Genomic DNA, 25831 nt, shown 5'->3' with positions numbered 1-25831 from the left:
ATGGTGGTGCAGGCTAGAAGGGCCGGATGGCCTACTCCCGCACCTATTTTCTATGTTTCGATGTTACCTAGGTTCAATCAAGTATCAGTTACTTTGGTAAAAACTGAAAACCAAGCAGTCAAATGTGCAGGACTTGGTTAAGTATCTAACTGCACCATATGATGAGCTATTAAAACCTTACAGGTCAGAATGTTCCGGGCTTGATTCGTGGTCTGTGCGAATAGCAACGTCTGGGCAAAGGGAGCGAGGTGGAAAAATCATCTGTATTTCCCAGTCCTAACTTAAAGAAAAAGGGTGGGAATAACAATTATAGAGCCCCCTGGATGTCGAGGGGAGGATAAAGAAAAAAAGGGAAGCTTATGTCACATACCGACAGCTAAACATTATAGAATCTTTGGAGGAATATAGAAAGTTCAGAAGTAAAATGAAAAAGGATATTAGGAATGCTAAGAGAGAGCATGAAAAATTCTTGGCATGTAAAATTAAGGAAAACCCAAAGATGTTCTATAAATATATTAATAGCAAGAGGATAACTAAGGAAAGGGTAGGGCCTATTAGGGTAATCTGTGTGGAGGCGGAAGATGTTGGTATGGATCTTAATGAATAATTTGCGTCTGTTTTCACAAAGGAAAGAGCAATGCAGTTATTGCTATCGAGGAGGAGTGTGAAATTCTGGACGAAATAAACATAGTGAGAGAGGAGGTATTAAGGCGTTCAGCAGCTTTGAAAATAGATAAGTCCCCAGGCCCAGATGAAATGCATCCCAGGCTGTTGAGTGAAGTCAAAGAGGAAATAGCAGAGGCCTTAACCATCATTTTCCAGTCCTCTTTGGATTTTGGCATGGGGCCAGAGGACTGGAGGACTGCTAATCTTTAAGAAAGGAGAAAGGGATAGGCCGAGTAATTACAGGCCTGTCAGCCTAACCTGGGAAAATTATTGGAAAAAAATCCTGAAAGACAGGATAAATCTACATTTAGAAAGGCAAGGATTAATTAGGGACAGTCAGCACGGATTTGTTAAGGGAAGATCGTGTTTGACTAATCTGATTGAATTTTTTGAGGAGATAACCAGGAGGGTCGATTAGGGTAGTGCGTACGCTGTAGTGTATATGGATTTTAACAAAGCTTTTGATAAGGTCCCACATGGTAGACTGGTCACGAAGGTTAAAGCCCATGGGATCCAGGGCAAAGTGGCAAGTTGGATCCAAAATTGGCTTCGAGGTAGGAAGCAAAGGGTAATGGTTGATGGATGTTTTTGTGATGGGAAGGATGTTTCCAGTGGGGTTCTGCAGGGCTCAGTACTGGGTCCCTTTCTTTTTGTGGTATACATCAATGATCTAGATTTGAATATAGAGGGTATGATTAAGAAGTTTGCAGACGATACTAAAATTGGCTATGTGGTTGATAATGTCGAGGAAAGTCATGGGCTGCAGGAGGATATCAATCTACAGGTCAGGTGGGCAGAGCAGTGGCAAATGGAATTTAATTCGGAGAAGTGTGAGGTAATGCACTTGAGTAGGGCTAATAAGGAAAGGGTATACACATTAAGCAGTAGGCCACTTAGAAGTGTAGATGAACAAAGGAACCTTGGAGTGGTTGTCAACAGAACTCTTTTGATAGGAAACATAAAACATTAAATCGTGGCCCCCCAATCTGGGGGACACACCAAACATTTTCCAGTCCCCTTTTTTGTTTTTTTGGGTTATTTTTTGTGTTTTTTTGTGCTTTTTTTGTTTTTGTTTTTGTTTTTTTGGGACATTAAAATCATGTTTTTCCTCCAAGTGCCCCCTATAAAAGGGGAGGGGACACTAAAAAACACCGGCAATTAAAACAAAATAAACCTTAAAACATAAAATCAAATTAAAATTTGATTGCCGGGGGTGATGATGCACTCCAATCCCTCCGGTGCCCATCTCTCGCGGAAGGCCGCGAGCGTACCGGTGGACACCGCGTGCTCCATCTCCAAGGACACCCTGGCGCGGATGTACGCACGGAAGAGAGGCAGGCAGTCAGGTTGAACGACCCCCTCGACCGCCCGCTGCCTGGACCGGCTGATGGCACCCTTGGCCGTGCCAGGAGCAGTCCTACGAGGAGGCCCTCGGACCTACCCGCTCCCCTCCGCACAGGGTGCCCAAAGATCAGGAGTGTGGGACTAAAGTGCAGCCAGAATTTCAGGAGCAGCCCCTTTAAATAATAAAACAGGGGCTGCAACCTTGTGCATCCGATAAAAACATGGAACACGGGCTCTTCCATACCACAGAAATTGCAGGCGGCCTGGGAGCCCGTGAACAGGCTTAAAAATTTATTGCACGGCACTGCTCCGTGCACCACCCTCCAGGCCAAGTCCCCGATAAATACTGGGAAGACTCCCGCGTAGAGTGCCCTCCATCGGGGACCCTCGCCTCCTCTGGACGGCAAGATGGTACGCCATGGCGTGTCCGGATGGCCGGCGAGGATGGCAAAGTTGAGAGTGTGCAGGAGCAGCCCGTACAGGAAACCCCTCCGCGCGGAACTGAAAGGCACGGAGGGGATTTCCTCGAGGCGGCTCAAGTTGTGAGGCGCCGGCTCCCGAGGGAGGTTCCGGGGTTTGGCGCCGATGAGGAATTCCGTCCGGACGGGGGTCAGTTCGGATGGGATCTCCCCACGTGCTTGAGCCTCCTCGATGCACCTAACGGAGTCAGGGCCCAGAGCTGTTTTTAGCAACTCGATGGCATCGGCCGCGCGGCGGACGTTGGCAGAATGTAGGCGCCGCGCCAGCGTGTCTGGCGCCATCCAGCCCGCTCCTCCGCCATCGAGCAGGTCTCTGACCCTGGTCACCTCACCAGCCACAGCCCTCTCGTCCGACCGCCACCTGAAACCTCGGTCGTGGAGGTACGGATTCCCGAGCAGCGGCTCCTGCAGGACAGCCACCACTCCAGCCGGTGGAGAGCTGCGCTTGGTGGAGACTTTGTTCCAGACCCTGATGAGTTCCTGGTAAAAGACAGGCAGCTCCTGGAAGGCGGTCCTGACACCCCCCCAAGCTCACAAACAGGAGCTGCGTGTCGTAGTTGAGGCCGTGCTGCTGGCGGAAAAAATACGTCGCCAGAGCACGCCACCTAGGAGGGGGCTCCACGTAAAGGTATCTCTGCAGGGTCTGAAGACGGAAAGTCGCGAACTGGGTGCTGACGCACACCAATTACTGACCGCCCTCCCCAAGCAGGAGACTCAAGACTGCGGCAGAGACCCAGTGCTTCCTGTTGTTCCAGAAGAAGTCCACCAACTTCTTCTGTATCTTGGCGACAAACGCAGGGGGAGGAGTCAAAGTGACTAGCCGGTACCACAACATGGCGGCCACCAGCTGGTTTATGACTAGCGCTCGACCCCTGTAGGACAGCACTCGGAGCAGTCCTGTCCAGCGCCCTAGGCGAGCGGCGACCTTGGCCTCCAGCTCTTGCCAGTTCGCCGGCCAGGCTTCCTTGTCGGGGCTAAGGTAGACTCCCAGATAGAGGAGATGGGTCGTGCTCCAGGCAAAAGGCCTGAGCTCCTCCGGCAGGGAGTCCACCCGCCACTGACCCACCAGGAGTCCGGAACATTTCTCCCAGTTGATCCTGGCGGAGGATGCGGCCGAGTAAATCTCCTGGCACTCACGCATCCTCCGCATGTCAGCGGGATCCTCTACCGCGAGGAGCACGTCATCGGCGTAAGCCGAGAGGACGACCTCCACGCCCGGCCCTTGCAGAGCCAGTCCCATCAACCTCGTCCGCAGGAGGCGCAGGAAAGGCTCCACGCAGATGGCATATAACTGGCCGGACATGGGGCATCCCTGGCGCACCCCTCTCCCAAAGCGAAGGGGCGCCGTCAAGGACACGTTAACCTTTATCAGACACTCCGCGGCGGCGTACAAAAGTCGGATCCGGGCGACGAAATGCGTCCCGAACCCGAAAGCGCACAGAGTCCCGAATAGATAGTCGTGATCCACCCTGTCGAAAGCCTTCTCTTGGTCGAGAGATAGGAAGGCGACCGACAGACCAGCCTCCTGGGAATGATGGATGAGGTCCCGGACCAGATGGATGTTATCGTGGATTGTCCGGCCCGGGACCGTGTAGGACTGGTCGGGGTGGATCATGTGGTCCAGCACGGCACCAAGGCGAGCAGACATCGCCCTGGCGAAGATTTTGTAGTCCGTGCTGAGGAGGGAGACCGGGCGCCAGTTCTTAAGGAGGCGGAGATCGCCCTTCTTAGGCAGCAGGACGATGACTGCCCTGCGCCAAGAGAGGGGCATTTCCCCGGTCGCCAGACTTTCCCCCAGGACCCGCGTGTAGTCGACCCCCAGGACGTCCCAGAACGCCCTGTGGAACTCCACGGTCAGCCCGTCCAGCCCCGGGGCTTTTCCCCTCGAGAGCCGGTCGAGGGCACCGGTCAGCTCCGCCAGGCTTAGCGGAGCTTCCAGATTTTCGGCGCCCTCCGGGCTGACCTTCGGCAGGTCCTCCCACAAAACTCTACGCGCTTCCTTGCTGGACGGATCCGGAGAGAACAGAGCCCCGTAATATTCACGGGCCCTGTTGTTGACGCCCTCCGGATCCGAGACGAGAGAGCCGTCGTCGGCCAGCAGCGTCAAGAGCTGTTTACGGGCACTCTGTCTTTTTTCCAGCGAGTAGAAGAAGGGGGAGCTGCGGTCCAGATCCCACAGGAACCGGATCCGCGACCTCACGAACGCGCCTCGGGACCCGACGAGCTGCAGGTCCTTCAGCGCGGCCTTCTTCGCTTCGTACACCATCCGCAGGGCCGGGTCCTCGACGACTTGACCGAGACGGGACTCCAGTTCGAGCACCTCTTTTTCTAGGCGCCCGACCCTGGCCGCCCGCCTTTTGGTCGACCCTCTCGCGTACTCTTGACAGAAGACGCAGACGTGAGCGTTGCCCACGTCCCACCATAGCCTCAAGAAGGGGAAGCCCCCCTCTTCCTTCTCCAGTCGGACCAGAAACGACGGAACGAGTCCCGGAACCGCACGTCCTCCAGCAGCCGGTTGTTAAAATGCCAGTACGCGGACCCCGTCCTCGCGCGGAGCGAAGCGAGCTCCGCCCACACCAGGTGGTGGTCCGAACATGGCACCGGCCGCATGGAGGCCGCCGGGACACAGGAAACGTACGCCCGAGACACGTAAAGGCGGTCGACTCTGGACCATCCTACTCCAGGCCTCACCCAAGTAAAGGCGCTGGAGTCGGGATGGAGATTTCGCCAGACGTCCACCAAGTCGAAGGACCCGACCAGGTCCCTCAACTTCTCCATCGCCGTCATGCTCTGCAGGGCACCGGAGCGGTCCCTCGCCTCGAGGGTGCAGTTGAAATCCCCCCCGAGGACAATGCAGTCGCCGACGTCGACGGAGCCAAGAAGAGCGGACACCTCTTCGAAGAAGCGCGTTTGCTGCGGGCCGGGCTGAGGGGCGTACATGTTCACGAGATGGAGCGGCACGTCCCCCAGGCAAACCGTGACGTGCAGCAAGCGGCCTGGCACGGGCTCCTCGACCCCCAAGATCTCTGGCTGAAAATGCGGGGCCAACAAGATGGCCACCCCACAAGAAGTGGTAGTGAGGTGGCTCATGCGGACCTCTCCTTGCCATTCCAGGAGCCACGTGGCTTCATCTCCCGGAACGGTGTGGGTTTCTTGCAGGAAGCACACCGCATATTTCCCCTCCCGCAGGAGCGAAAAATTGTTAAATCTACGGCGTGCCTCTCTGGTGCCGTTGATGTTGAGGCTGGCTATGGTTATCGTCATGACAAAAGCATAGTGCAACCTCTACCTAACCTATTGTGGGGGGGAAGTGGAGTTGTTTGTTGACCTCCGAGGAACTTTCTGAGCCGGCGCAGCTCAAGGCCTTGCGCCTTTGATAAGGGCCCGCCCGCGGCCATGGTTTTAGCGGCGGCGCGGACGGAAGCGATGAGCAGCCCCGGCTCGGACCATCTTTCCCGGGCCAGATGGGTTCGGTTGCGGCGACCCTGGCTCTGGACCAAAAAGTCCCGGAGTTCCTCTACGGGAATGAGGGGGGACTCAGCGGCGGGCACGAGGAGATCCACCGCCTCACTGGCGATGGACTCGAGATCTTCACCCGCGTCCTCCACCGAGTCCCCGTCCCCCTCCGGGAGGTCGCTGCTAGCAGCCGGCCCGTCGACCGCACGAGGTACGGCAAACGGCCCGGCCGCTCCATCCGGCCCTGGCCCTGCACCGATCCCACCCCCAGGATCGTCGACAGAGGAGTCCCCACTGGGCTCTTTTAAAAGTGGTGCTGGGTCAGGAAGTGACAACGGAAGGGGTTCCTCCTCCGCCCCAGGAACCGGGGAGCACGGAGAGACCTGGCCAAAGTAATGTTCCAGGTCCTCCAAGTACCCCAGCTCCAAAGTAGGGGGCGAGGGTTGTTGTTCTTCCCCCTCCCCGCCGCCACCCCCCAGCCCAGCGTGTACAGATTCATTTAATTGTTAATATTGTGTATTTCTGCCGAGTCGAGCAAGTCCCGGGGGAAGTTGGATATTGGCTGGGCGGGCTCAGGTTCGGCCTTTTCGGCCCCGCCCGCCTCAGTCCCCGGGACGCTCGACCCAGCGGCATCGTATTCCTCCGCTGGCCCCACGCCCCCCACGACAGGCAGATCCTCCACGCCATCCCCGGGAGGCAGAGGCTGGGCAGCCTCGACTGCCCCTCCCTCCCCGGGGACAGATTCCTCCCGTCTACGGCGCAGTTTGGGGACGCTGGTGGGGGACGCGGGACACGCGGCGGGCACCGACTCCTCCGCGGAGGGATGTTGTTCCCCCTCCGCCTCATTGGAGCGGCGCCTCCTTTTGCTCCTGGGGGTGCGCGGAGGCAGGGAGACCTCCATGTCTGCCGAGGCCTCCTGCTCCGCCCCCCCCTTTTTCTTATCTTGCCCGCGCCCGAGCCCCTCTGTGATATTGGTCAAGGGCTCGGGCACGGGCTCAGGGCACCCCGCGCTCGCTGGTGACGGGGTTGGGCTGAGCGCGGTGGTCAAACTTTCTGGCGCACTGAGGGGACCCGCCTCGAGATGTTTCGCCTTCCTCCGCGCCTTCCTTCCGATCGGACGCTCTCCCTCCCCCCCGCCAGAGGCCGTGAAAACAAAGGCCCCCGACGATGCCCGCGCACCCACAGCTCCCGGCACGCGGACGCTACTAGGGGGAGGGGTGGCGGCGGCGCCAGCTTTGGCCGCCTTCGGTGGTTTGCCGGCCTTGGAGGCGGGGCAGTTCTTGCGAACGTGCCCCACCTCCCTGCAGGCATGGCACCGCACGCCGTCCGACGTCCAGAAGACGCGGTAGGCAGTCCCCTCGTGCACCACATTAAATGATCCCTCTGTTGTCTCCTCCCGCGCCAGCCGGACAAAGAGCTGATGGTGGAAGGAGAACACGTGGCGCAGGCTGTTCTCCCTGAGGCCGAGCGGTATGGGGTTGATCCCCGACCTTACCTTCCCCAGTTGGTGTAGGTGAGGGAGGAGGAGCTCAGCGGGAACAAAGGGCGGGACGTTTGATATGATGACCCTCTGCGCGGTGGCCTCGAGAGGGTCCACCGGCAGGAAGGTCCCGCCCACCGTGAGCCCCTTTTCTAGGGCCAGGGACACCGCCCGCTCTGACCCCAGGAAGAATACAGCCTTCCCAGACATCTTGGAGGCTGCGACAATGGCCGAGGGGCCGACTACCCCAGCCATCGCCCGCACGCACTCCTCGATGCTCATTGTAGAGTGAGTGTAGCTCTTGACCCCGTGTTTCTTAGTAATTAGTCTGAAAGGTGGCAGGGCAGCAGGAGGCGCAGGAGGCGCCGTGGATGCAGACACCGCCTGCGCATAAGTCTTAGCTGGCCCTGCCACCGGCGTGGATGGAGTCGCCATCACGGGGTCCCTTTAAGGGCTACACCCACCCCAGAGTCACAGGCTTTAATGGTCTTAAATTGGCCTTGTTTGAATTTATGAGCAGAGGAGCTCTCAATGAGGCACACCTCTCCCCTAGTTGACAATTGGGGAGGGGCCTTGCTCCCTCTGCTCAGTTGTCTTAATTGTTTTCCAATTATGGAGGAAAGGAGCTCTCAGAGAGAGAGGGGAGAGACAGAGAGAGTGACAGAGAGAGAGAGCGGGGGGTGGGAAAGAGGGAAGCTGTGAGGGCAGGTCTCCCCTCACAGCGATGGTTGGGTGTTTTTCTGGGGCGCACTCCCTAGATGATGGAAAACAAAGCAAGGCACAGTCTTATGGGATGGTCTTCGGGTGGGAGGAGAAGATGCCTTCACCTGGGACAGCTGGAGCCACCCAGGCACACACTCCCAACAATGTTTAATAGGGTGCTTAGTAAATCTTCAGCCAGGTAGCTCCAGCTATCCCAGGCTAGGCAATGGGAGAGGGGTGCTTCAGTGGTGTGTGGGGCCTAGCTGTAAGCAAGACCCCCACACACTTCCACACACACACCCCCCGCGATGTTCCGGGCCTCGAAGAAAATCTTCTTTTCTCCCCCCACCAATAAAACAATGTCTTTCGGAGAATGCACCAACACCCACCTGTAGAATGTTGTAGAATCTCCCTCCTTCCACACAGGTTGTTGCTCTTTTCCCCCTCTCTCCAACTCTTTGTAGCAGTAATAAAGTTGATAAAATTTTCAGCTCTCCTCCTCTCCCTCCGGACGATGTATTGTAGCAAGCCAGCCCTTTCCTCCTCTTCCTGGGCTGGTCTCAGGGCTCACTCCAGGCCTTCCAGACAGGAGCAAAGCAGCAAGCTTCTTCTCTCACCACAGCAGAGCTCCAACTGAATAGGCCATGCCTCCAAAGCTCCACTATTGGTCCACAGAACCCTGAAAGTAGCAGGCCAGGTGGATTAGGTGGTTAAGAAGGCATACAGAATGCTTGCCTTTATCGGCCGAGGCATAGAATACAAGAGTAGGGAGGTTATGCTTAAATTGTATAATACTCTGGTTAGGCCACAGCTAGAATACTGCGTGCAGTTCTGGTCACATATTATAGGAAGGACATGATTGCACTGGAGAGGGTACAGAGGAGAGTTACGAGGATGCTGCCTGGAATGGAGAATCTTAGCTATGAGGAAAGATTGGATAGGCTGGGTTTGTTCTCATTGGAACAGAGGAGGCTGAAAGGAGACCTCATTGAAGTGTATAAAATTTTGAGGGCCTGGAAATAATAGATAACAAGGGCCTATTTCTCTTGGTGGAGGGGTCAATTACGAGTGGACATAGTTTTAAGGTGATTGGTGGAAGGTTCAGAGGGAACTTGAGTGGAGGCTTCTTAACCAGAGGGTTGTGGAGGTCTGGAACTCATTGCCTAGAAGGGTGGTGGATGCAGAAATCCTCACCACATTTAAAAGGCGCTTGGATGGTCACTTGAAGTGCCATAACATGCAGGGTTACGAACCTAGAGCTGGTAAGTGGGATTAGACTGGATAACCTCTTGTTGGCTAGCACAGATACGATGGTAACATAGAAACAACGGGCCCAAGTTTCGAGCCACGCCTAGAATGGCGCAGTCCCGACCTGGACACCCGTTTTTCACGCCACAAAGTGCGCCTAAAAAACCCTCCAGATTCTTCACCTTCCTGCAGGTCCTCTGGCCCTCGGCGCAGCGCCGCACGAGCTGTAGGGGGTGGAGTCAGATCCCTGCGCTGAAAACAGTGCCGGGACCTCTGCACATGTGCGTTACAGTGGGCGCGCATGTGCAGTAGCTCCAGGCGCCCAAAACTGTGTGGGAGGGGCCAAAGCACGCAGCCCCTAGCCCTGGCCGAATGGCCTCACTGGGGCTGCGTGAATAAGGCTCCTCCCACGGCCAGCTCCTGCTTCCTCCCGACCCGACTCGACTCCCGCTTCCCGCCTCCGGACCGGACCCGACACCGACCCGACTCCTGCTTCCCCCCCCACCCCCCCCCGCCGCCCCCGCCTCCGGACCGGACCCGACCCCGACCCGACTCCTGCTCCCCCCCGCCCCCACCTCTGGACCGGACCCGACACCGACTCCCGCTTCCCCCCCGCCCCCGCCTCCGGACCGGACCCGACACCGACCCAGACCCGACTCCCGCTTCCCCCCCCCACCCCCCCCCGCCGCCCCCGCCTCCGGACCGGACCCGACCCAGACCTGACTCCCGCTTCCCCCTCGCCCCCGCCTCCGGACCGGACCCGACACCGACTCCCGCTTCCCCCCCGCCCCCGCCTCCGGACCGGACCCGACACCGACTCCCGCTTCCCCCCCGCCCCCGCCTCCGGACCGGACCCGACACCGACCCAGACCCGACTCCCGCTTCCCCCCCCCACCACCCCCCGCCGCCCCCGCCTCCGGACCGGACCCGACACCGACTCCCGCTTCCCCCCCGCCCCCGCCTCCGGACCGGACCCGACACCGACCCAGACCCGACTCCCGCTTCCCCCCCCCACCCCCCCCGCCGCCCCCACCTCCGGACCGGACCCGACACCGACTCCCGCTTCCCCCCCGCCCCCGCCTCCGGACCGGACCCGACACCGACCCAGACCCGACTCCCGCTTCACCCCCCACCCCCCCCGCCGCCCCCGCCTCCGGACCGGACCCGACCCAGACCTGACTCCCGCTCCCCCCTCGCCCCTCCCCACGGCCCCGCCTCCGGACCGGACCCGACCCCAACCCGACTCCCGCTCCCCCCCCTCCCCCCCCGCCCCAGCCTCCGGACCAGACCTGACACTGACTCCCGCTTCCCCCCCCGCCCCCGCCTCCGGACCGGACCCGACACCGACCCTGACCCGACTTCTACTCCCCACCCCCCGCTCCCCGCCTCCGGACCGGACCCGACACCGATCCCGACCCGACTCCCGCTCCTCCCCCCCCCCCCCCCCCACCCCCGGACTGGATCCGACCTGACCTTCCTTCCCCCCGACCTGACCTCCCTCTCCCTCCTTCCCCCCGACCCGAACCGAACCGACCTCCCTCCCACCAGCCCCCCCCGACCCGCGCTCCCCCCAACCCGACCCAATGCCACCTACCTGTAAATCTGGTGCTGGGGACGGGCCCTGCCCGAAGTCTCGGGCCCGGCCCGTTCAGCCTCCCTCCCCCTTCTTTCCCCCCCCCATACCAATCTCCTTCCACCGCCCCCCAAATCTCCTTTCCCCCCATCTCCTTCCCTCCATCTCCTTTCCCCCCCATCTCCTTTCCCCCATCTCCTTTCCCCCCATCTCCTTTCTCCCCCTTCTCCCCTTTATCCCCTTCTCCCCCCTCCCCCCTTCTCCCCCTTCTCCCCATCCCTCCCTCTTCTCCCCCATCCCTCCCCCTTCTCCCCATCCCTCCCCCTTCCCTCCCTCTGCTCCCCTCCTCTCTCCCTCTACCCCCCTCCTCCCCCTTCCCTCGCTGTCAGAAACACAGACACTGACAGACAGAGAATGAGAGACACACACAGACAGACAGAGAGATAGAGACACTGACAGAGACACACTGGGGGGAGGGGGGTGGGGGCATCCCAGCACGCTGTTGGAGGGCTCCCGGTGCTGCAGTCGTTAAGTAGAAAATGTTTTATTTATTGATTTAAAAAAAAATTTATTTCTTATTAATTTTTTTTGATTGATTTATTGACATATTTATCATTTATTATTGCTGATGGCTCTTTATTTGTAAAACTGAAGTGTTTAATGTTTGTAAACTTCCCTTTAAACCCCCCCTCCCCCACCATTCCCTACGTCTGATTTGTAACCTACGCCTGATTTTCTAAAGTGTAGACAAGGTTTTTTCAAGCGTACAAAAATCTTCACTTACTCCATTCTAAGTTAGTTTGGAGTAAGTTTTCACTGACGAAATTTTGAAAACAGGCGTAAGTGGCCGGACACGCCCCCTTTTGAAAAAAAAATTCTGTTCCAAAGTGAAACTGTTCTAACTAACTAGAACTAGAGCAAACTAAATGACAAGAATTCCGATTTCTAAGATACTCCGTTCTACACTAGTTGCTCCTAAAAATCAGGAGCAAATCATGTGGAAACTTGGGGCCATAGAAACATAGAAAATAGGTGCAGGAGTAGGCCATTCGGCCCTTCGAGCCTGCACCACCATTCAATAAGATCATGGCTGATCATTCACCTCAGTACCTCTTTCCTGCTTTTTCTCCATAGCCCTTGATCCCTTTAGCCGTAAGGGCCATATCTAACTCCCCCTTGAATATATCCAATGAACTGGCATCAACAACTCCCTGCAGTAGGGAATTCCACAGGTTAACAACTCTCTGAGTAAAGAAGTTTCTCCTCATCTCAGTCCTAAATGGCTTACCCCTTATCCTTAGACTATGTCCCCTGGTTCTGGACTTCCCCAACACCAGGAACATTCTTCCTGCATCTAACCTGTCCAGTCCCATCAGAATTTTGTATGTTTCTATGAGATCCCCTCTCATCCTTCTAAACTCCAGTGAATACAGGCCCAGTCGATCCAGTCTTTCCTCATATGTCAGTCCTGCCATCCCGGGAATCAGTCTGGTGAACCTTCACTGCACTCCCTCAATAGCAAGAACGTCCTTCCTCAGATTAGGAGACGAATACTGAACACAATATTCCAGGTGAGGCCTCACCAAGGCCCTGTACAACTGCAGTAAGACCTCCCTGCTCCTATACTCAAATCCCCTAGCTATGAAGGCCAACATACCATTTGCCTTCTTCACCGCCTGCTGAACCTGCATGCCAACTTTCAATGACTGATGTACCATGACACCCAGGTCTAGCATGCACCTCCCCTTTTCCTAATCTGCCGCCATTCAGATAATATTCTGCCTTCGTATTTTTTCTAGCAAAGTGGATAACCTCACATTTATCCAAATAATACTGCATCTGCCACGTGTTTGCCCATTCATCTAACCTGTCCAAGTCACCCTGCAGCCCTTTAGTGTCCTCCTCACAGCTCACACTGCCACCCAGCTTAGTGTCATCTGCAAACTTGGAGATATTACACTCAATTCCCTCATCCAAATCATTAATGTATATTGTAAATAGCTGGGGTCCCAGCACTGAGCTCTGCAGTACCCCACTAGTCACTGCCTGCCATTCTGAAAATGACCCGTTTATCCTGACTCTCTGCTTCCTGTCTGATAACCAGTTCTCTATCCACGGCGGTACATTACCCCCAATATCATGTGCTTTAATTTTGCACACCAATCTCTTGTGTGGTACCTTGTCAAAAGCCTTTTGAAAGTCCAAATACACCACATCCATTGGTTCCTCCTTGTCCACTCTACTAGTTACATCCTCAAAAAATTCTACAAGATTTGTCAAGCAGGATTTCTCTTTCATAAATCCATGCTGACTTGGGCCGATCCCGTCACTGCTTTCCAAATGTGCTGCTATTTCATCTTTAATAATTGATTCCAACATTTTCCCCACCACTGATGTTAGGCTAACCGGTCTATAATTTCCAATTTTCTCTCTCCCTCCTGTCTTAAAAGGTGGTGTTACATTAGCTACCCTCCAGTCCATAGGAACTGATCCAGAGTCGATAGACTGTTGGAAAATGATTACCAATGCATCCACTATTTCTAGGGCTACTTCCTTAAGTGCTCTGGAATGCAGACTATCAGGCCCCGGGATTTATCGGCTTTCAATCCCATCAATATCCCTAACACAATTTCCCGCCTAATAACGATTTCCTTCAGTTCCTCCTTCTTACTAGACCCTCGGTCCCCAGTATTTCCGGAAGGTTATTTGTGTCTTCCTTCGTGAAGACAAAACCAAAGTATTTGTTTAACTGGTCCGCCATTTCTTTGTTCCCCATTATAAATTCACCTGAATCTGACTGCAAGGGACCTACGTTTGTTTTCACTAAGTACTGCAGGGAATTTAATATGGCCAGGGTGATCTCCTGGTCTAGTTTTGATCGCCTGGATGGGTCGGAGAGGAATTTTCTCAGATTGCTTTCCCCAATTGGCCTGAGTTTTTATCTGTTTTTTTGCCTCTCCTAGGAGATTGCATGGGGTGGAGTGTAAAATGTTGCGATACATGGGGTATCGCAGTAGTGTGGGGTGCACTGGTTGGGCCGGATGCTCTTTACCTTTCCGCCACTTTTCATTGTTCATAGGTTCATATGTAACCTTCAGGGCTGCTGACCGAGGGCTGTGTGGCTCTTTGTCGGCTGGCGTGGACACGATGGGCCAAAGTGGTCTCCTTCTGCGCAGTAGATTTCTATGTTTCTATGTTATCCTTGCTATAAAATTGACATCAGAGAGGACGGAGTGAGGCCCTGCTGTGATGCCTCCACAGTCATGTAGCTAGCCCATCGTGCCTGTGCCATCTATTTGAAACAGCGCTGTAATTAGTCCACTTCCCTCCTCTTTACCCATAGCCTAGTGAATTTTTCCTGTTCAAGTATTTATCAAATTTATTTTTGAAAGTTATTATTGAATCTGGTTCCACCACTCTTTCAGGCAGAACATTCCAGATCATAAGAACTCACTACATAAATATTTTTCTCCATGTTGCCTTTGGTTTTCTTGCATCCTCTGCATACCTACCCTTTTGCCACTGGAAACAATTTCTTCTCATTTACTCTATCAAAACCCTTCAAGATTTTGAACACTTTAAACAAATCTCCTCTTAACCTTCTCTGCTCTGAGGAGAACAACCCTAGTTTCTCTAGCCTTTCCATGTAACTAAAGTCTTTCATCCCTGGTACCATTCTAGTAAAGCTCCTCTGCACTGTAAGTGGTTTTGCCCCTAGTGGTTTTGAATCACCCCTCTTACAACAGTTCTATACACTGGAATTATAGTCGTGAACAGTAATATACAGACATAGACAGATCTTTTTGGTCTCAACTGTCACAATGCTTTTATTCAAGTTAAAGCACACACCTGCACCCAGTAAAAACACACCCTGGTAGTGTAATACAAACAAACACAGTACAACTCACAGTCTGGTCTGTCTAAACAGGCTCGTAAGTACCCACGTCTAAAACACCCCTGCTTGGATTCAAAATTGCACCACTGAAATCTGTCCAACAGAATTGTGCTTATGCTTATGATCCTTGCAAAAACCTACCTCTAAGGCTTGGTTGGGGCACACGACACCCTGTCACACTATACGGTGGTCTTAAAGATGTGTGGGCTGGGATAAATGCTCAACAATTACCCCTCTGGCTTACTTGCTGCTTCTCCCGATGAGGCGTATCTTCTGGTTCTTCAAGTCCAGTCTCAAGGTCAGCCTCCCAGTCAAAGTAGCAAGGCTCTCTGGTGTTTCTTCTCTCTGTCCCAGACGGAGTGCTCAGTTCTTGTGCATTGAACGAAGCAAGCAGGCGTAAAAGAGGGGAGAGAGAGAGAACTGGCAGCCAAAACTGCCTCTCTTATACTTGCAAAAATGCTTCTTCTCGCGCCAAAAGTCCGACTGTCCTTCCTCCGAGGCTGTACAACTCAAAAGCAAAATCAAGTCTCTCGCTGGTTCCTTTGTCAACTGGGCTGTACCTTGATGTGTGGCTCTAACGAATCTGTGGTCAAATAGTTTTCCCTTGTCTTTCGATGGCCTGAAACCCCGGCCACTTTGCTTAATGTCTCAACTGATTGCAAGACAAAAGGCCTGTCCATCAACCATTCCTGCCATTGATTCCTTGTCCACCTGATGTGTATTCCTGTGGGCATGTTTGGATCAGCCCCACGTCAGTGCTGTCTGCTCTCTGCAGTAACAGAAAATGTGTCCAAGCAATGTCCAAAAACGTTAAAGTTTTTGCTGTCGATGTTTTCACCGAATCTTACAACAAGCAACCTCTCTATTACTTTGACATCCTTCCTAAATTGTGGGGCCCAGAATTGGCCCCTCACCTCAGTTGAATTACTGCCCCACCCCCCCACCCCTATATATTCCCTTGGGTATGGGGTAAGCGGTCTGAGTATCTTGCATTCAGGAGTCTGCTCTAACCAAACTATCTAATTATTATAATAGCATAACCCAGGAAAGTAATAATAGGAATCTCATATGATCTGAGCTGGATGTTATATCTTTTGCATTAAAAGAAAGAAAGACTTGCATTTATATAGCACTTTTCACAACCTTAGGATGTCCCAAAGCGCTTAACAACCTATGAAGTAATTTTGAAGTATATTCCTTGTTGTAATGTAGGTGTGCTTCCTCCCAGCCTCCCAGGTGAGCCTATTTCTCTGCCCGTGCTCGGATCACCTGCAATTGGCCTCCCCACGGTATCATTGAACCCCCCCACTCCATGATATCACCGAACCACCTATGATCACCGATGTCCCTGCGATCACCAACCCCTTTCCCACAATCACCGACCTGCCCTATGATCACGACCCCCGCCCCCATGATCACCGCCCCCCCGTCACTGCGATCACCGAACCCCTCCCCACGATTACCGCCCCTCCCCGCAACCCTGCCCCCATGAATCCCACCCATTTCTGCTTCTGATCTGTCTCCAAACCCCCTCGATCACCCCCAAACCTGCAAGCCACGCTCCCTAACCAAAACTCAGGGCAATAAATATAAGTTATTAAGAGGCCTGTTGTAATGTATGTACAGAGGTCTGCCCACCAACAGGGGGCACTACCGTCGGAGGTCCTAGGGTAATAGATACACTCGTGCTGGTCCCGGTATATAACCTGAACTTCACCTTTGTATTCTCACTTCTGGAAACCATTAAAGACTGACCAGATTATACCTAGTCACTGGCTCACAGTACGGAGTTCATTGTATCATTTCATACACCACAACTGGCGACGAGGCAAATACGAACCCACGCAAAAGTATGGCGAGCACAGCACGATCAAGTACTGTTGGAATTCTCAAGAGATTCAATGAGGGAGAGGATTGGGGAGATTTCACGGATCGTCTTGACCAGTATTTCGTGGCAAATGACCTAAACAAAGATAAGGATGCAGAGAAGTGCAGGGCAGTTCTTCTCACCGTCTGTGCACTCTATGCACTATGATCTATGCACTCATCAAGAATTTGCTCTCACCCACTCTTCCTACAGAAAAGGATTACAAAGAACTGTGTGCTCTAGTTCGGGAGGAATCCTCATATCCAGATATCGCTTCTATACGCACATTCATCCAGAAGGCCCGGACGTAGCGGCATTTGTTGCCGACCTGAGACGTTTTGCAGGGCCTTGCATAGTTGGAAGACATGTTGCGTGACTTTTTCGTGATCGGGGTCAACCACGAGGCGATCTTAAGTAAGCTGTTGGCTGCGGAGACGCCGGACCTCAGCAAGGTCATCACCATCGCCCAGACTTGCATGTTCACGCAGAAAAGCATGAAGCAGATATCGTGATAAAACAGGAACTCTACGGCAAGTACTGTGTATAAAATTGTATCGTCGGCCAGCAGAGCTGCACATGGCAGGACCTACTTGACTGCGTCTGCAAGACCGTGAGCCGCTCAAAGTTCGCCATCGAGGGCCTATTCAACTGCGTATGCAAGAACGGGAGCCTCTCAAAGCCCGCCACCTGGTGCAAATCCAAGCTCAGTGTGTTGCCGTTGCGGGGGCAATCACCGACCCCATCAGTGCCGCTTCAGGCAGTATGTAGCAGAGGGTGTGCGAAGACGGGGCATCTTCAGCGGATGTGTCCACAGCAGAGCAAGCGAGCTGCGACACACCACGTGGATGATGATCAATTCAGCGTGGATCTGGCGATGCAGCCCGAGGCATTTGAGAGCTCCGAGGAGGAGGTGTATAGCGTACGTGCGTTCCTAACAAAGAGCCAACCGATAATGATGGAGATAAAATTACTAACAAAGAACCAACCGATAATGATGGAGGTAAAATTAAACGGCGTGCTGGTATCCACGGAATTAGACACGGGTGCTAGTCAATCTATAATCAGCCAGAGGACTTTCGAAAAGCTGTGGGAGACCAAGGCAGAGAGCCTCAAGCTGAGTCCGATAAATGCAAAGTTGCGTACCTACACCAAAGAGCTCATACTAGTGATCAGTAGTGCAGCAGTTAGAGTGTCGTACGAGGGAGCGGTTCATGATCTACCGTTATGGATTATCCCGGGCAACAGCCCATTGTTATTCGGCAGGAGTTTGCTCGAGAAAATAAAATGGAAATGGTACGATATCAAAGCTTTGTCATCAGTGGATGATGATTTGTGTGCTCAAGTGCTGAGCAAATTTCCCGCACATGATGAGAGAAAAGGTCAAGCTTGAATTGGACAGGCTACAACACAAGGGAGTCATCTCACCGGTTGAATTTAAGAAATGGGCCAGCCCCATTGTTCCGGTGTTAAAGAGCGACGGCACGGTCAGGATTTGTGGAGACTACAAGGTCACGATCAACCGAGTTTCGAAACAAGATCAGTACCCGCTACCGAAAGCTGATGATGACCTGTTTGCAACGCTAGCCGGGGGGAAATCGTTCACCAAATTGGATCTAACATCGGCCTACATGACACAGGAACTGGTTGAATCATCAAAGAAACTTATGTGCATCAACACGCACAAAGGACTGTTTATTTACAACAGGTGCCCTTTTGGCATTCGTTCGGCGGCAGTCATATTTGAGAAAAACATGGAGAGCCAATTGAAATCCGTCCCCAGGACCGTGGTATTCCAAGACGACATCCTAGTCACAGGTCGTGACACCGCGAGCACCTGCACAATCTGGAAGAGGTTCAGCATCGCCTGGACAAAGTGGAACTCAGGCTGAAACGTTCGAAGTGCGTTTTCATGGTACCAGAGGTTGAATTCCTTGGAGGAAAGATTGCTGCAGACGGAATCAGGCCTACAGATGCGAAAACAGAGGCCGTCAAAAATGCGCCCATGCCCCAGAATGTGACGGAGCTGCGTTCGTTCCTGGGTCTTCTCAACTACTTCGGTAACTTCTTACCCAAATTGAGCACAGTATTAGAGCCTTTGCACAAGCTGCTCAGGAAAGGAGATGACTGGGTGTGGGGTGAACTTCAAGACAGAGTCTTTGAGAAGGCTAGAAATCTGTTGTGTTCCCACAAGCTACTGGCACTGTATGACCCATGCAAGCGTCTAGTTTTGACCTGTGATGCGTCATCCTATGGGGTCGGCTGCGTACTCCAGCAAGCCAATGAATCAGGCAAACTACAACCAGTTGCATACACATCGCGAAGCCTGTCCAAGGCGGAAAGAGCCTACGGCATGGTAGAGAAAGAGGCTTTAGCATGTGTTTATGGGGTAAAAAAAATGCACCAGTACCTGTTTGGGCTTCGCTTCGAGCTGGAAAACGAACACAAGCCGCTTATATCATTGTTCTCGGAACATAAAGGTATCAATACCAACGCGTCATCCCACATCCAGAGGTGGGCGCTGACATTATCTGCCTATGATTATGTCATTCGCCATAGACCAGGCACCGACAACTGCACTGATGCATTGAGCCGGTTACCGTTGCCACACCGGAGGTGGAAACGCCAATGCCCGCAGAGCTACTCATGGTCATGGATGCTTTTGACAGTGAAGGGTCGCCTGTCACTGCTCAACAAGTTAAGACCTGGACCAGCCAGGATCCGATCCTATTGGTTGTAAAACATTCTGTTCTTAATGGGGACTGTTAGACCATCCCCAAGGAAATGGGTGATGAAACCGTACAGCCGTCGCAAAGATGAACTTTGCATCCAGTCCGACTGTTTACTGTGGGGTAATCGTGTTGTAATGCCCATGAAATGCAGGGTGAGATTTATACAGGAGTTACATAGTACGCATCCCGGTATTGTCATGATGAAGGCCATCGCCAGGTCCCATGTTTGGTGGCCTAGCATTGACATGGACTTAGAGTCATGCGTGCATCAGTGCAGCACTTGCATGCAGTTAAGCAATGCCCCAAAGGAAGCTCTGCTCAGTCTGTGGTCATGGCCACCCAAACGGTGGTCTAGAATCCACATTGACCTTGCGGGCCCCTTCCTGGGTAAAATGTTTTTTGTGGTGGTGGATGCATACTCCAAATGGATAGTGTGTATGGAGAAAGAGTCAGACTGAACACTGTGTGCTCAAAGTAAAGTGTGACCTTAGTCTTTTATTGCAGGTCTCCAGAGTGCCTCTCCAACCTGTGAAGCCTCCTTAAATAGCTGTGCTCCCAAGGGATTATGGGATCCCTTGGGACTCCAGGGGATGAGCCCTCTGGTGGCCGTACAGAGTAAATACAAGTTTGCATATATAACAACACTCCCCTCCCAAAGTCAAGAGTGTAACTATTTATAATGTGAGTCGATCTGGGACCCTCCTTGCCCTGGTTGATCGTCTCGGTGTGAAAGCTGGTGTTGTTGAATCATTTGTTGGGCCCTCGCTGGGTTGCTATGCAGTTGGCCTTGCTGGCTGCCTGGTGTGTTGGGCCCTGCAGGGCTGCTGTGGACAATGGGTTCTGCTTCGTGGTCAATCGTGGTGCCGGTTGCCACTGGTGTGTATGTTGGGGGATCAAAAAAGGTAGGGTCCAAAGTGGGTTGCTCAGGATAGTCTGTGAATCTGAGTTTGATTTGGTCCAAGTGTTTCCGGTGAATGAGTCCATTTGAAAGTTTGACCCGAAACACCCTGCTCCCCTCCTTGGCCATGACAGTGCCGGGAAGCCACTTGGGACATTGTCCATAATTTAATACAAATACAGGATCATTGATTTCAATTTCGCATAACACATTTGCACTATCATGGTATGCACTTTGTTGAAGCCGCCTGCTCTCTACCTGTTCATGTAGATCAGGGTGAACTAACGAGAGTCTTGTCTTAAGTGCTCTTTTCATGAATAGGTTAGCAGGTGGGATCCCAGTGAGCGAGTGGGGTCTCGTACAGTAGCTAAGCAGGACTCAGGATAGGCGAGTCTGCAGTGAGCCTTCAGTTACCCTCTTCAAGCCTTGCTTGATGGTTTGCACTGCTCTCTCTGCCTGACCATTGGACGCTGGTTTAAACGGGGCAGATGTGATACGTTTGATCCCGTTACGGGTCATAAATTCTTTGAACTCAGCACTGGTAAAACATGGCCCGTTGTCGCTCACAAGGACATTGGGTAAGCCGTGTGTGGCAAACATGGCCCGCAGGCTTTCAGTAGTGGCAGCGGACGTGCTTACAGACATTATCTCACATTCATTCCACTTGGAGTACGCGTCTACATCCACAAGGAACATTTTACCCAAGAACGGGCCTGCATAGTCGACGTGTACCCGAGACCACGGTTTGGAGGGCCAAGACCATAAGTTTAGCGGCGCCTCCCTGCGTACATTGCTTAACTGCGAGCATGTATTACATCTGTGAACACAGGACTCTAAGTCCGCATCGATACCGGGCCACCACACGTGGGATCTGGCTATCGCTTTCATCATTACGATGCCTGGGTGAGTACTGTGGAGGTCATTGATGAAGGTGTCTCTGCCCTTCTTGGGAACCACTACTCGATTGCCCCACAGAAGGCAGTCTGCCTATATAGACATTTCATCATTGCGCCGCTGGAATGACTTTATCTCTTCCTGCATTTCCACTGGGACACTGGACCAGCTCCCGTGAAGCACACAGCTTTTGACTAAAGAAAATAAGGGGTTCTGGCTTGTCTAGATTTTGATCTGCCAGGCAGTGGCGTGTGATTGCTCACTCAACTATGGCTAGATCTGTGGCTGCGCCATTTCCACCCCCGTGGTGGGCAATGGCAGCCTACTGAGAGCATTCACTCAGTTTTCTGTGTCTGGCCTGTGGCAGATGGCGTAGTTGTATACGGACAAAGTGAGTGCCCATCTCTGGATGCAGGCCGATGCATTGGTATTTATCCCTTTACTCTCGGAGAACAGGGATATAAGTGGCTTATGGTCAGTTTCCAATTCGAATTTTAGCTCAAATAGGAATTGATGCATTTTCTTTACCCCATAAACACACGCTAACGCTTTTTTCTCAATCATGATGTAGGCTCTCTCAGCCTTAGACAGACTCCTGGATGCATAAGCAACCAGTTGCAGTTTCCCGAAATCATTAGCTTGTTGCAATACGCACCCGACGCCATATGACGACACATCACATGATAGTACCAAACGCTTAGATGGATCATACAACACAAGCAATTTGTTTGAGCATAACAATTTTCTCGCTTTTACAAAGGCATTTCCTTGGCTTTTGCCCCAAATCCATTCGCCCCCTTTTCATAGTAAGACATGCAGTGGTTCTAACAGTGTGCTAAGACCCGGTAAGAAGTTACCAAAGTAGCTCAGGAGTCCCAGAAACGACCGCAGCTCCGTCACATTCTGTGGCCTCGGTGCGTTCTCGATTGCCTCTGTCTACGCGTTGGTGGGCCTGATGCCGTCCGCCGCAATCCTCTTTCCCAGGAACTCCACTTCAAGCGCCAGGAAAACGCACTTCGAGCGTTTTAACCTGAGCCCCACGCAGTTGAGTTGACTAAGAACCTCCTCCTGGAAGACCACGGTGTGCGGGACCGACTTCAGTAAGCTTTCCATGTTTCTTTGGAATATCGCCGCCGCCGATCGGATTCCAAATGGGCATCTGTTACAAACAAAAAGACCTTTGTGCGTGTTGATGCAGGTGAGGGCCTTCGATGATTCCTCCAGTTCCTGCGTCATGTAGGCTGAAGTCAGATCCAGCTTCGTGAACGTCGTTCCTCCCGCCAGCATTGCAAAGAGGTCGTCGGTCTTTGGTAGTGGGTATTGGTCCTGCAGGGAGAAACGATTGATAGTTATTTTGTAATCGCCACAGATTCTGACGGTGCTGTCTCCATTGAGGACTGGGACGATAGGACTGGCCCACTCGTTGAACTTGATTGGGGAAAAGATGCCCTCTCTTTGCAGCTGGTCTAGCTCGATCTCTACCCTTTCTCTCATCATGTACGGTACTACTCTTGCCTTGTGATGGATGGGTTGCGCCCCCAGAATTAGGTGGATCTGCACTTTTGCTCCTTGGAATTTCCCGATGCCTGGTTCGAACAGCGAAGGAAATTTGTTTAGACCTGGGCACACGAAGTGTCGTCAGCGGGCGATAGCGCTCGGACATCGTCCCAGTTCCAGCGTATCTTTCCCAGCCAGCTCCTGACGAGCAGCGTGGGACCATCACCTGGTATCACCCAGAGTGGTAGCTTGTGCACCGCTCCATCGTAGGAGACCTTTACAGTAGCACTGCCGATTGCAGGAATCAGTTCTTTCATGTAAGTTCTTAGTTTCATGCGAACTGGAGTTAACACTGGCCTTGAGATCTTGTTGCACCACAACCTTTAGAAAGTCTTTTTGCCCATGATGGACTGGCTCGCGCCTGTGTCTAGCTCCATTGACACCGGGAGTCCATTTAGTTCAACATTCAGCATTATCAGGGGACAATTCGTGGTGAATGTGTGCACCCCATGTACCTCTGCCTCCTCGATTTGAAGCTCTGGTTCGTTGTGATCCTCCATGGATCTGTCCTCCTCTGCAACATGGTAGTTTGCAGTTTTAACAGGCCTTGCAGCTCGCCTGCACACTCGTTGGAGGTGTCCCATTGTTCCACAGCCCTTGTAAACGTATCCTTTGAATCGGCATAAATGGAAATGATGATCATCCCCGCAGTGCCAACAAGGTGTTAATGGCCTTGCATTCATCACCCTTGATGGTGGACTCTGAGACATCTCCGGACGTGTAGCTGCAGGTATGTGTGACCTGCCCTGTACATTATGATTCGAAAACAACATCACTTTGTTCACAGTAATTGTAGCAGCATTTGTATGCTGAGAGATTTGTTTCGTATTGTCACTGGTGGTAATGAACGCCTGGGCTATCGCTATGGCCTTACTCAAGGTTGGGGTCTCTACAGTCAAAAGTTTGCGAAGTATGGCTTCATGGCCAGTGCCAAGTACGAAAAAGTCTCTGAGCATGTGCTCCAAGTGTCCTTCAAATTCGCAATGTCCTGCAAGGTGTCTTAGCTCGGCAACATAACTCGCCATTTCCTGGCCTTCAGACCTTTTGTAGAACCGGTACCTCGCCATCAGAATACTTTCCTTTGGGTTCAAATGCTCTCGGACCAGTGTGCACAAATCGCCTTACGATTTCTCCGTGGGTTTCGCTGGAGAGAGCAGATTCTTCATGAGGCCATACGTTGGTGTCCCACAGACGGTGAAGTGGATCATACTTCGTTTGGCAGCGCTCTCTTCCCCATCTAGCTTGTTGGCCATGAAGTATTGGTTGAGTCGCTCCACAAAAGTTTCCCAATCATATCCCTCCAAAAATTTCTCCAGGATGCCCACTGTTCTTTGCATCTTTGGGTTCACTATCTGTATGTCGTCGCCAGTTGTTGTGTTTGGAAAAAGAGTCAGACTGAACACTGTGAGCTCAAAGTAAAGTGTGACCTTAGTCTTTTATTGTAGGTCTCCAGAGTGCCTCTCCAACCTGTGAAGCCTCCTTAAATACCTGTACTCCCAAGGGATTATGGGATCCTGGTGCCTGCACAGAGTAAATACAAGTATACATATATATCATCATCATCATAGGCAGTCCCTCGGAATCAAGGAAGACTTGCTTCCACTCTTGAAGTGATTTTGTTGTCCATGAGGGTCCTGACATTCCAGGTCCCAAACCTCATGTTAACGGAGTGGAAGATGCCTGTGAGTGAGTTCTTTTAACGTGAGGTGGTCGTTGCACACTGGCTACCACACCGGCTTAGCTGAGCAAGGAATTGGTCCAGTGGCAAGGGGGTCCAAGACAACTGGAGACCAGGCACTGTTATATAGCAGGAGGCCCAGTCACCGTTGCCGATGGGTTACGTGGTGTGAAGCCGGAGATAGGCCCAAATGGCCCAAAGTCGTGGGACTCACCAGAGGTCATCCAGATACCGCAGGAGGCCCAGTCGATGGGTGATGTGGTAGGAAGCCTGAGGTAGACCCGAATGGCCCGAACTCGTGGGACTCGCAGGGATGGGACTAGGGTAAGGGTTTGGGTTTACGTGCTTAGGGCCCTCTATTAGGGTCGATTTGGCATGGAAAGGTTTAGACAGCGGGGGGTAGATTGGGGGGTGGAAAGTTGCTGATAGCTGGTGAGAGTTGTTTGGAGCGGAGGAACTCCCTAAGGAACTACCCATCCCGGTGGCCATCTTTGTCAGCGGTGAGATGAATGGCCAATTGTGAGATGTTGGGGTGAGGAAGGAATATTGGTCAGGACTTATTGTACTTCTTTGAACAGTGCGATTTGATCAGAGTCTGCTTGAACGGCCAGGACAGGCAGGCGGGGCTTCAGTTTAACATCTCATCTGAACTATGGCACCTCGAATGATACAGCAGTCCTTTAGTACTGCACTCAAACCTCGTTATTCAGAGACAACAGTGCTCAAGCCAGGCAGACACGATTTATCAGTCAGAATTGGTTGAGAGAGTTCCTGTTAGATTGTATTGGCTTAAATCTCAATTGATTCCAAGGGGAGGTCAAACCCAGATCAAAACCTGCAATGTCTCACTAAGGCTAGAATAGGGTCTATTTTATTTCCGACCAGATCAGCTCCTTTGGAGATAAATGCTTTAATTAATAGCTCTGTTGGGGCCGAGGCTGGGAGGCAGCCAAAATCTCAGATGGAGCTATTCTACAAAGGCTCCTGGATTTGTTACATTGGGCTTCAGAGCATCTGATCTCAGCTAGACAGGAATGTTGGGAATACTTATGAGGCCTGGTTCATGGGTGGAGAAATTAGAAGATGAGATGGGAAAGTAGGTGATTTTTCTCTTCCACTGGATGGCTAATGTGGTACCTTTGTTTAAGAAGGGAGAAAGGGATAGACCGAGTAATTACAGGCCAGTCAGCCTAACCTCAGTGGTAGGAAAATTATTGGAAAAAATCCTGAGGGACAGGATAAATCTTCATTTAGAAAGACACGGATTAATCAAGGACAGTCAGCGCGGATTTGTTAAGGGAAGGTTGTGTCTGACTAACTTGATTGAATTTTTCGAGGAGGTAACCAGGAGGGTCGATGAAGGCA

This window comes from Pristiophorus japonicus, chromosome 5 (genome assembly GCF_044704955.1).
Source record: "Pristiophorus japonicus isolate sPriJap1 chromosome 5, sPriJap1.hap1, whole genome shotgun sequence".
NCBI classification, from domain to species: domain Eukaryota; kingdom Metazoa; phylum Chordata; class Chondrichthyes; family Pristiophoridae; genus Pristiophorus; species Pristiophorus japonicus.
This window is presented reverse-complemented; position numbering follows the sequence as displayed.